The sequence below is a fragment of the Moschus berezovskii genome, chromosome 2, assembly GCF_049115385.1.
Source record: "Moschus berezovskii isolate FMDL1 chromosome 2, NW_MosBer_1.0, whole genome shotgun sequence".
NCBI classification, from domain to species: domain Eukaryota; kingdom Metazoa; phylum Chordata; class Mammalia; order Artiodactyla; family Moschidae; genus Moschus; species Moschus berezovskii.
Genome location: NC_142461.1, coordinates 74,193,725 through 74,205,916, shown reverse-complemented (window position 1 = coordinate 74,205,916; position 12,192 = coordinate 74,193,725). Strand labels below are relative to the sequence as shown.

General features: G+C 47.0%; 1 protein-coding gene across 5 annotated transcripts in view; it reads right to left on the bottom strand.

The window, feature by feature from the left end:
- MGAT5 (alpha-1,6-mannosylglycoprotein 6-beta-N-acetylglucosaminyltransferase) overlaps window positions 1-5,510 on the bottom strand; it is a 407,856-nt gene extending 402,346 nt beyond the window's left edge. For 3 of the 5 annotated variants that reach the window (XM_088828985.1, XM_055398622.2, XM_088828990.1), the window contains exon 1: window positions 5,373-5,507. The gene's annotated coding sequence lies outside the window, so the exon portion shown is untranslated. Of the gene's footprint in view, window positions 1-5,372 lie in introns of all 5 variants that reach the window. The other 2 variants (XM_088829001.1, XM_088829003.1) reach the window with 2 other exon arrangements.
- Between the last annotated feature and the right edge of the window lie 6,682 nt (window positions 5,511-12,192).

Sequence of the window (12,192 nt, the reverse complement as noted above, 5' to 3'; positions counted from 1 at the left end):
GGACATTTTTCCACCCAGATATACAATCACTGCAGATGGTGACTGCAGCCATGAAATTAAAAGACGCTTACCTCTTGGAAGAAAAATTATGACCAACCTATACAGCATATTAAAAAGCAGAGACATTACTTTGCCAACAAAGGTCCGCCTAGTCAAAGCTACGGTTTTTCCAGTAGTCACGTATGGATGTGAGAGTTGGACTATTAAAGAAAGCTGAGCGCCAAAGAATTGATGCTTTTGAACTGCGGTGTTGGAGAAGACTCTTGAGAGTCCCTTGGAATGCAAGGAGATCCAACCAGTCCATCCTAAAGGAAATCAGTCCTGAATATTCATTGGAAGGACTGATGCTGAAGCTGAAACTCCAATACTCTAGCCACTTGATCCAAAGAACTGACTTATTTGAAAAGACCCTGATGCTGGTAAAGATTGAAGGCAGGAGGAGAAGGGGACGACAGAGAATGAAATGGTTGGATGGCATCACCAACACGATGAACATGAGTTTGAGTAAACTCTGGGAGCTGGCGATGGACAGGGAGGTCTGGCATGCTGCAGTCCATGGGGTCGCAAAGAGTCGTTTACGACTGAGCAACTCAACTGAACTATACAATCTTTCCTGATCACCAACAGAACACACTCTCATGGGTGGACAGAGACATGAAAGAGATCCAAAACTATTATACTGGAAGACTGTTCAATGTGGGATATTATTTAAAAAAAAAAAAAAAAGCATCTTACCAGCACACTAGGACTTAGCGGGCTAGGCTGAGAATGCAGCACTAGGGAGCAGGCCTAAGCAGGACTGGGTGGGCGGGGCTTGGGCAGGAGTCGCTGGACAGTACACCTTACTTCAAGGACAAGAACCTACCCGCAACCCCTCCCTTCCCCATGAGAGAGGGATGCAAAATCAGTGAGGTTGTTATTCTTCTATGGATAACCTTGAAGTGATGACATTTTTAAACAAAGTAAATCAGTTGCAAACACCAGTACTTAACTCTTGCAGGTAAGGAAGTATTTGGGTACATCTGGCTGCTGAGTTCATAGGCGACAAGGTGGGATCAATACTCCTTAGCCATCCTAGGTTGCTGCCCCAGCTGGGGCCAAGGTTCAGCAAGCATTAACACAGGCATGGCAGTGGGAGTGCCCGTTTAAAGGGAGAACTGCCCCCACAAGCCCAGCCACAACAGCTTAACTCCCCTGCCTGTCCAGATTTTTGAGGCTGGACAAAGGCCCTGACAGAAAGGCCCCTGTCCTGTTTCCAGAAGGCCAGGTGTTCAAACAAGAGAACTGTGGGATTCTGAAGGAAAAAAGATTCCTATGACCTTTCTCATGCACACGTACAGCCTTTCAGATATGACAAAGTCAGGGAAGGATAGACTTAACTATGGTAATGAAAAAAAAAAGAAAAAAATGAGGAGGAAATGGCAACCCACTCCAGTGTTCTTGCCTAGGAAATCCCATGGATAGAGGAACATGGTGGGCTACAGTCCATGGGGTTGTAGAGTCCAACACGACTGAGCGCGCACACACACACACAAAGAAAGTGGGCAAACACAGATCAAGTCCCAACTCTTCCAGCTGAGAATATTGTTACAGTACTAAGGCTCCTGGGACCCATCTTTGCAACTTTCCAAGGGCTATTAGTTTGCCTCAACACAGGGAAAGAGAAGGGCAGATGCATTAAAAGTGAGAAGACAATTTTGAAGGAGGACGTCTTCATACCCAGCACCAGCACCCACCAAACCCGGCTCAAAGTGGCTGCCTGATAAACAGTGAAAATCCGCAGCTGGCGCTGAGGTCACAGCTATGCTCAAAGTTTTCGTGTTGACTGTTCGGGCGCATGGCTTAGACTGGCAACTTTAAGAAGATGGGGTTGGGGAGAACTTAAATCAATTTCAAACAGAAATCTTACAGTTCAGCCATCTATTCAATATCCTAGAATAAACCATAATGGAAAAGAATATAGAAAAGAATGTATATATGTATATGACTGAGTTATTTTGCTATACAGCAGAAATTGATATAACATTGTAAATCAACCATAGTCTGATTTAAAGAATAAAACATTTTTTAAGTTTAACCATCTTCCAGCCATTAAGAGTGACTCTATACTTCAAAGCAATTATGAACTTTAAAGGCAGCCTAGTAAAACGTGCCCTGGCGAGTACCAAATTTATTTCTCACATAAGCCTCTCAGCTGTCACCCACCTGGCACTCTCTCCCAAATATAAAGGTATTACCTCTCTCTTTCTTAAAGTACCTAGATTCTGAAACACATGCATCTTCCTTCAGCCAAAACTTTCTGTTAACAGTTCACCGGACACCAAAACCCTTCCCCAAAATTTGACAACCCCCTAACAACCCCCTGAGATCATGCACCCCGCAGCACCAACTTTTCCAAGACCTCCTGTGGTAACATCAGTGCAGAACACCACCCTCAGCAGCCACTCCACCCTCCTACAGCTAGGAGGCCAAGACACACAAGGAGGAGAAAAGAAGGAATCCTCTCTGCTCTTTAGGCCTCTAGGGAAGGAGCAGAGCAACAACCTGCCTGGAGAACCAGAGTGCAAAAGGACAAGAACTTCCCAAACAAGGTCTTACTGATGAATGCTCCCGGCAAGTTTCCGGATAGCTCTGCAGGGGACAGTGGTCACTGTCTGTCCCCTGCCAAAATCAACCTAAGAGTGACTCTGCAATGACTTAGAGCATTAAGTCTCTGCAATGAGTTAAAGCCACATGGAGTATTAAGAGGCTCACTTCACAGCAGAGGAATCAAAGGCACTCCCTGGGCTAGGATCACTGGGGATTCTGGCGCTGCAATGCTTTCGGAGGCCAACTGGGCAAAGGCTGGTTGGTTATGTTTAAACTGAGAAAACTGAACAGGAAGGGAGCAAATTTGAATTCCTGTGATCTCCTAAGGTCCTTTCCATCCCCAAGATGCTACCAGAGAACCCTGCACTGTACATACATGTGTACATGCTTCTTTATAAAAACGCATGTACGGATGTGTGAATATATATAAATGAGTACTATATTCACACTTCCAAACACAAAGCACTTAGGATGCGCACAGCTGAGGCAATTCAGAGACGCTTGAGCTGCTGGAACACAGATGCCACTGGCAGATCTGAGCAGAGCCACCCAGCCCTCCTGCCTGCCACTGCAGGCACCTTCAAACCAACCTGCAGCCGCTTATGTAGGCGCAAACCCTGCAAAGTCCCAAACTGGTACAGTAGACTCCTTTCCCAGCGACTCCAGTCACAAGTATCCCAGACTCAAGAAGGTGGGCTGGAATCAAGAAGGGGATGAAAAAAAGTAAAGTCCAAACCTCTATCCAGGAACCCAGGTCTACCAGTCAGGGGTCTGGCAGAGCAGTGTCCTTCTTTTCTTTCCCCTCACCATCCCTAAAAAGAGGCAAAAGGTCACCCTCTTCTGCCACTGCCACCACCTCTTCTCAGGGTCTCTCTACTTCAGGTTGACTACATGTATTTCGAGTTGGTAACTGAAGATACTAAAGTCTAGAAAGCAGAGCTTTGCTATAATCCTAACAGAGCTAACCAAATTTGAGGGTTTCCTATCTCAGCCCTGAACAATAAGAGCAAAAAGAATGTGTGCTCTGTGTGTGTTGAGTGGGGGGAGGGGAGGGAGGAATAAAGTTCATTTATTAAGAAACACCTGTGATGGTTTACCCGTCCGTGAAAAACAGTTTGGTGATTTTCTCCAATCAAAATCGAAGAACTTCTGATCCGTGTTAAGGATCAGGATGTAGGTAGCTAAACTGGGGGGCGGGGTGGAGGGGGGCGGTGGGGGGTGGTGGGTGTGTCTCTCGTAATAAAAACCCACGGAGTCGTTCAGGTCCTGACAATGATCGGAGGCGGGGCGCACCGGCTTCCCCCCCACCCCGCCCCTCTTTAGAATGAGATTCCACCTCTAACTCTCGGATCCGAGTTGTTTACAGGTGCAGTACTTACTGTCATTCCCTGGGGAACCCTGCACAAACCTCAGCCTTCCTCGCCCCAACTTCACCGCCCACAAAGTGCCCAGCCGTTCCTAACTGGGCCGTCAGGGCCGGGAGCAGACGGAGGCGTCCGCCCTGGGCCGGGCCTGGCAGTCAGCGAAAGGAGTACCGGGCCCCAGACCGCGACTCGGGCATCTCTGAAAACCCTCTGCATCGCCAGGTTACCTTAGCCCGCAAGCGCCCGGCACCCCGTCTGCGCTTCAAACGCCGCTGGACAATGCAAGCGCCACCTCTTTTCTCTTCCGCGCGGCAGCTACGAAACCACGGCTTTGTGTGTGACAGCAAGTGTGTGTGCGCGCGAACGTCCCCGGGCTCACACACCCCCTTCCACCCAGTCGGCTCACCGCGCCTGGTCCGCGAGCGCGGCGAGCGCATCCCGAGCGGGTCCTTAACATCAGGCGGCCTCACCGCCATGCCTCTGGTCACCCGGCTTCGGACCTGGCCTCGGGAAGCTGGGGGCGACATTCACGCCCCCGTTCTCAGCCGCACGGGCGACCGCTGGGAGCAACGCCGGCAGCCGGGCAAAGACGAGGAGGCGAAAGGACCACTGGCGCGCGCCGCGCCCCCAAGTTCGGCAGCAGCGGGCCGGGAGGGGGCCGGGAGGGGGCCTGGGCGGCTCGCGACTAGGCAGGAAGTTCCCAAGGCCGCACTGAGCATGCTCTCGGGGATTGTGTGAGCGGGTGTGGGCTCTGCGCTCCCCGCAGCCTCTCCGGCCAGGCAGCCTCCGGAGCGCGCGGGCGGGATCCGGGGCCCGCGAAGGTCCCTTAAGGGTGGGGGGCACCCCCGGGCTTCCCTAGTCCACTGAACCAGAGCACCCGCCAGCCACATCTCTCTTTCCCAGGGGCCAGGAGCCAGCCTTCCTTCTTTTACTCCCCAGCGGCCGGTGGCTGAGCCCGCCCTGCGCTCCCAGGTCCCGGGGACCCCAGCCCGGCCCACACCCTTAGCGTGACCCCACCAGGCTCCTCCGCGATCCGAGAGCCCATCTACCAGACCTGGACGCTCGCCTCCAGTCCGCGCAACTAAAGCCTTCTCCGGACAGTCCCTACAAAAACCCACAACCCCCACTTCCCAAGGGCCATGGAGCCCTGCAATCTCCCCTGGGAAGCGGTTGCCCCGGGCAGGTGGGCGCCTCAAGGCGTATCCCCGGCCGCACTCCCGGGTCTCTCAACCCAGCCAGGGGACCCAGGCAGGCGGCGGGGTAGCGGAGGGTGGAAGACCCCAGCCGCGCAACCCACGGTGCAGACTCTTCCCCCGCCCCCGCGCCCAGCTCCCCGCGCCCTCCGCGGTCCCTTCTGCGTTCATCTCCCCGCGGAGATGGAGAGCTTCGACGCGATCGCCCCGACCCACTGGCTCTCACCTCCTTGTTTGAGCAATAGCAGCAGCCGGGAGTGCCAGCCAGCCGCTGTTCCCGGGGGAGCCCAAGGCGCGGCCGGGCACGGGGTCGCGGCGCCCCGAGCCTGCGGCGCGGCTACCTGGGCTGGATCGCGCCCGGGGCCGCCGCGGCAGCCGCGGGAGCCGCAGGGCCGCCGCTGAGCGGGCCGCGGCAGGGACAGTCTGCAAACTCTCAGCCCTGGCGGGGCCGCGCGCGGCGCGTCCACAGTCGGCCTGGACACTGCAGAGACGTTCCTCCGGGGCTCAGCCGACCAGGGCGGGGAGTCTGTCTGCAATTTCTTCCTTCCCTCCCTACGGACCCCTCCAACTTGCCTCTAGCTTCTGAGCTCGCAGCTCTCTAAGGCAGGGATTCCGGCCAGGGACGTTCGGCAAACTCCCCGCCCTCCCCGCGGAGCGCACAGCCAATTCGGAACGCCCCAGCCTCTCAGGGGCCGTCTGCAAACTCCCAACCCTGTCGGAGAGGACTTCTACCAACCCCTCAGTTCCGCAGCCCAAAGGGAAAAGGGAGCAAGGGAGACACTTTGCGGCCAGAAATAATAATCTAGCAAGGTCAGGGGCAAGAATGCAAAAATACTGATGTGACAATGCATCCTCCAGAGAGGTGCAGTCCAGGCCACTCAGCACCAGGGACCTTCCTCCAGCAGTGAAGCCCAGTGGGGTAAGATTATGTACTTAACCTTCTACAGGTACAGTCTGCTTGAATCAATACCCTGAGCCTCAGTTTCCAACTTTGGGGAACGGGTTATAGGAAGCAGTATAAATTTCAGCCTGGTTTTTGTGATCTTAAGCAGGCCACTTAACCATCTGAATTCAATTTTTTTATCTACGAACATAATAAATGGCGTTTCTTGAGGTTATTTGAAGATGAAATAAAATATACCTAAAGTGCTTAGCAATACGTGGCACACAGTAGGTGTTCAATAAATAAATTCCATTTCTCTTACTCTTTACCGCTCCCATCCCCAGGTTTTATGAACACCCTGGACCGGCTAACGGAACATAGCACTGCTATAAATTCAAAAAGAAATAAAGCATCCCATGCCCTGAAGGCACCACAGAGAACATTGACTGACATGACATATTAAATCCAATCAAGGCCCAGGAGAGAGAACATTGTACATTTACATCGCTAAGTATTATAGATCCTTGTTAAGCAGTATCTGAAATGGAAGGAGAGTGGCCTGGTGAATTACCTAGGGGTGGAAATGGCAAGTTTAATAACCCCATGGAGTTCCAAGCCCTTGTCACTGCATCAAGTTACTGTATGAGAGTTTATGTTCAACTTTCCCTTACCCTCCCTGCAGAATTTCTCCACCCCCATTTTACTGTCCCTCTAGGGTCTTCTTTCTTCAACTTAGATCACCCTACTCTGATACTCACCCTCTTCAGCAAAGGCATTTAAAAACTAAAGATAATGGAGTTCTTAGACCCTAGAAATGACTTCAGAGAAGGCAATGGCAACCCACTCCAGTACTCTTGCCTGGAAAATCCCATGGACGGAGGAGCCTGGTGGGCTGCAGTCCATGGGGTCGCTAAGAGTCGGACACGACTGAGCGCCTTCACTTTCACTTTTCACTTTCATGCATTGGAGAAGGAAATGGCAACCCACTCCAGTGTTCTTGCCTGGAGAATCCCAGGGATGGGGGAGCCTGTTGGGCTAACGTCTATGGGGTCGCACAGAGTTGGACACGACTGAAGTGACTTAGCAGCAGCAGCAGAAATGACTTAGTCCAAGAACCTCATATTGTAAGTAAGCTCTCGTGGCCACCCAGCTGGTTAGGAAGGTCTCCTGTCTCCAGAATCTTAGTATCCATAGAACACACCCTGTAGCCTCTCTTGCATTGAGCTACTCTAGGCTCTAGACACATTAGATCCATCAGTTGTACTTTTAATTCAAGCTGAAGGAAATGATTCTAACACTTCCTGACCAGAGAGCCCCAAATTATCAGCCACTTAGATCCTCTGCTGTCAGGAACTGTCTGGATAATGACCAAAAACCACAAGGAAAGCTGTATGGGCAGGATTATTCTTCTTAATGAGACCTTTCGGTAAAATCCCAGGAATGTTGGGAGTCACATTTTTCTCTCAGTCCCTTGAAAGAAAAACATCTCTCCCTCTCTGGACTCTGGGAGGGAAATAGAAGAATGGTGACATCTGGTGGTCAGGACTTTCTGTGCTTTGGATATGGATGGTACCGATTCTGATCCTAATAAATTCATTTTGAAGCCAAGATCCTGTGGGTGCTTAATAACTGTACCACCTGGTTGCCTAGTGATTTCTGAAAGACATCAATTATTTGAACTCTGAGGACCCACTGCTATAAAGGGTATTACAGATGATTATTATTTCAGGATATTTTTTATACAAAAGAGTATGTGTATATAGAGAAATAAAGTATATTTAGGTGTAATATTTATACGTATATACAACATATGCATTTATATAATATATATTTGTATTATATATATTCTATTTGTATGAATAATATACTTCAGTGCTTTTGAGGGAAATTATATTATCTCAGTTGTTTTCTTTATAGTTAAGGTTGTAACTTATAATAATAATTGCTAAAGGACACTGCTTATAGATGTGAAGATGCTTACTAGGATGGAGTTGTATGTTTCATCATGTTCTCTCAAGAGAGAATTGATTACAAGTTTAGAGAGGAAGAAAATAAGACAGTGGTGTTTCAATAATGAAAGTCCTGGCAGCTGATGGTCAAGCCCAGGCTTACATGATGAACAGTGATTCATTTTCTGCATTTCATCACTTGTGAACAATGGTGTTAGGTTCAAAGAAGAAAATGTTTGAAATTAATTCACAACAATGCAGTAGTGTCTGTTGATGTGACTAAAAGTTTTCCATTTCTTTCCATGTTTGTTCCAGGTACCCTCCTTTAGATAATTGCTCAATTATAAACAGAAAACACAACTCTGTCCATACAATCAAGTCCATTGTTCCTCAGAATTGCTTATTAAATTCTGTGTGAATTATGTTAAGCTTTTTAACAATTTATGGAATAGATTTTACTATACCCATTTCATAGAAAAAGAAGCCAAGACTGAAAAGTTAGCTAATACACTCACCAGAAGGCACTACTGAGTAGTCAGTCAGGATTAAATGGAAAGTTTTCCTGACCCCAGAGCCCAGAATCTTTCTACTATGTTGTGTTGCCCACCCTCAGGAAGAAATGTAGATCAGAAACCACTCTGAAGGGTACACTGAAAACTAAAGGGTATTCTTAAGGTACTACAGACAAACCACATTTCCTGACCTATTCAAATTGAAAATTATAAGCAACAAAATAACAACTGTACATGTAAACCTTATAAAGCTGAGACTCATGTGATTCTGTTTTTGGAGCAGCTCTCCAAAGTAAAGGAATTTTCCCTGCCCAGGACCTGATCTATCTTCAACGGCTTGAGAATTACCCACTATGTAATCCTGAGTGAATCCTAACATTCCCATTAATGATTGTTGTTCCAATCACAGGTAATTTTTAACTTTAACTTTTATACTTGTTTATAATTGCTTATAAAGGGAATTTCTGTACTGCAGATCCTATTAGTCTAGTCTATTGTCGCTAAACTGTGTCCGACTCTTGCAACCTCATGGACTGTAGCCTGCCAGGCCTCGGTCCATGGGATTCTCCAAGCAAGAATACTGGAGTGGGTTGCCATTTCCTTCTCCAGGGGATCTTCCGACCCAGGAATCAAATCTGGGTCTCCTGCATTGCAGGCCAATTCTTTACTGACAGAACTACAAGGGAAGCCTTCTCTTGGAAGACAAGTTGGTCCCAGTATGAAGCCAAATCACATTTGAGGATGTCAAATGTTTACAAATTTCATACCTTAAAAATGATAGTTGTATTTTAAAGATAATCATAATGCTTAAGATGACATTATTTGTAAAAACAGGGGAGTTAGGTTTCTTCCTATATATGATTGTATTGATGGTGCTTTATTATTGGTGGCTCAGAGGTTAAAGCGTCTGCCTCCAATGCGGGAGACCCGGGTTCAATCCCTGGGTCGGGAAGATCCCCTGGAGAAGGAAATGGTAACCCACTCCAGTATTCTTGCCTGGAGAATCCCATGGACGGAGAAGCCTGGTAGGCTACAGTCCACGGGGTCGCAAAGAGTTGGACATGACTGAGCGACTGAACAGAACAGAATTGCAAAAGTAACAAATTACCACTTGGTGGCTTAAAATAATGCAAACATATTATCTCATACAGTTCTGGAGGTTAGAAGTTCTAAATGATTATCAAGGGGATAAAATCAAGTGTCAGCAGAATTGGTTTCTTCTGGAGGATCTAAGAGATGATCTCTTCCTTGCTGCATCTAGCTTCTAGAGGCTGCAGCATTCTTCAGCTGCTGGCTACATCACTCCAGTCTTGGCTTCTGTCATCACATCACTTTCTCACTGCCTCTGTCTCATAGTAGCCCTGTGATAATCCACCTGGATAATCCAGGACGATTGTCGCACCCAAAGATGCTCAACAGTCATAGCTGCAGTCTCTTTGGCCACATAAGGTAATATTCACAGGTTTCAGAGACTAGGTTGTCAACATCTTTGTTGTTTTTGTTCGGTCACTAAGTCATGTCCAACTCTTTCTGACCCCCTGACTGCACACGCCAGGCTTCCTTGTTCTTCACTATTTCTTGGAATTTGCTCACACTCATGTCCATTGTGTACGTGATGCCATCCAACCATCTCATTCTCTGTCCCTCCCTTCCCCTCATGCCCTCAATTTTTCCCAGTATCAGGGTCTTTTCCAGTGAGTCAGCTCTTTGCATCAGGTGGCCAAAGTACTGGAGCTTCAGCTTCAGCATCAGTTCTTACAGAGAATATTCAGGGTTGATTTCCTTTAGGATTGACTGGTTTGATTTCCTTGCTGTCCATGGGACTCTCAAAAGTCTTCTCCAGCCCTGGAGGATCCTTATTCAGCTCACCAGACTGTCTTCTGGCCCCTAAAGATTTACATCCATCTCACATCAAAATATATCACCCTTTTCCAACATCCTCCAAAGTCTCAACTTATTACAACATCAACGTACAGTCTAAAATCTCTTTGTATATTTATCAGTTCAACAGTCCCAAACCACTTTACTAAATCATGGAAATTAAGAATGAGTGAGACTGTGGGTATAATCCATCCTGGGCAAAATTCTTTTCTGTCCCTAGGCCTGTGAAACTTGAAAACAAATTATCTGATTCCCCCAAATAGAAGGGTGAGATAGCCACAGGATAATAGTTAGAGACATTCCCATTCAAAAAGGAATAAAATAGAAGAAGAAGCCACTAGGGCTGAGCAATTTTGAAGTCCAACTATGAAAACACTATTTCAAGGCCTATTTTAATCTTCTGTGGCTCTACTGTCTGAGCCCAGGAATCCACTCTCAGTCATGCTTCCTTTTTAAAGAAGAGTAAGACCAGTTTTCACCTGAATAGTTTTACCCATCTGTTTCGTGCCTGTGGAATTTTGGGAGTTCAACAGTCTTTTTAAGTTTTGTCCTCTCTCTGTTCCCTTCAGTTCAAGCTGGCAATATTTCTTCTCATATTACAACATCAAAAACCTCATGGGTCTCCCATGCATGTCCCAGAGATGTCTTCCATTAGACAACATGCATCTCCACATATTTTTTCTGGATAGGTCTATGAGATGGCTAAAGAGATTGATGGATCACATGCTTAATTTTTTCAAAGAAACCACTGTGCAACAGAATATATATATATATATATATATATATATATACACACACACACACATATACATATATATATATGTTGTTGTTCAGTTGCCAAGTTGTGTCCAACTCTTTGAAATCCCATGGACTGCAGCATGCCAGGCCTCCCTGTCCCTCACCATCTCCTGGAGATATATATTTGATTCCAGGTACTAGCAAAAGACTGTCCAGCCACATCCTTGGCTTTCCCTCTACAGCATGCTTTCCTAACAGTAAATCTACTTTTAGCCAAAATCTGGATAGGCTGAGAATTTCCAAAATTAGTTAATCCTAGTTCTGTTTGCTTAATAGTATTTTTATCAATTTATCTTTCTTCTTGGATTTTACTAAAAGCAAGAATAAGCCAGGTTGTACCTTCAACACTTTGCTTGGAAATCTCTTCAGTTAAATATCTAATTTCATGATTGACAAATTCATCTTTTCATGTAAATGTAGGAGCCTTTCTGCTGCTATATATTAATAGCAAGAATCTTCTTTTCTCTGGTTTTGAATAACATGTTTCTCATTTCCTCCCAAGCCCTTACCAGCAATCTTTAACACCCATATTTCTACTAACCGTGTATTCCAGGCAATCTAGGCTTTTTCTATCATGCTCTTAGAACTTCTTCCAGAATCTACCACTTATCCAATTCTGAAGTCATGTCCACAATTTTAGATGTTTGTTACAGCAGCACTTCACATCCAGATACCAAAATCTGTAGTGGTTTTCAATTGCTGCTCTAACAAATTACCACAAACATAGTGGCTTAAACAACACCAATTGACTCTCTTACAGTTTGGAGGTCAGAAGTCTAAAATCAAGGTGTTGACAGGGCTGCATTTCTTCTGGAGGCTTCAGAGGACATTCTGTTTCCTTGCCCTTTCCAACTTGTGAAAGTTGTTTTCTGTCCTTGGCTCATGGTCCCATATGAGATCACCTTTCCTCCCTCGGCTACCATTGTCCCAGGTACTTCTTCCAACTCTAATCTCTTGCCTCCCTCTTATAAGGACCTTTGTCGTTACATTGAGCAAATCCACAAAATCCAGGATAATTGCTCC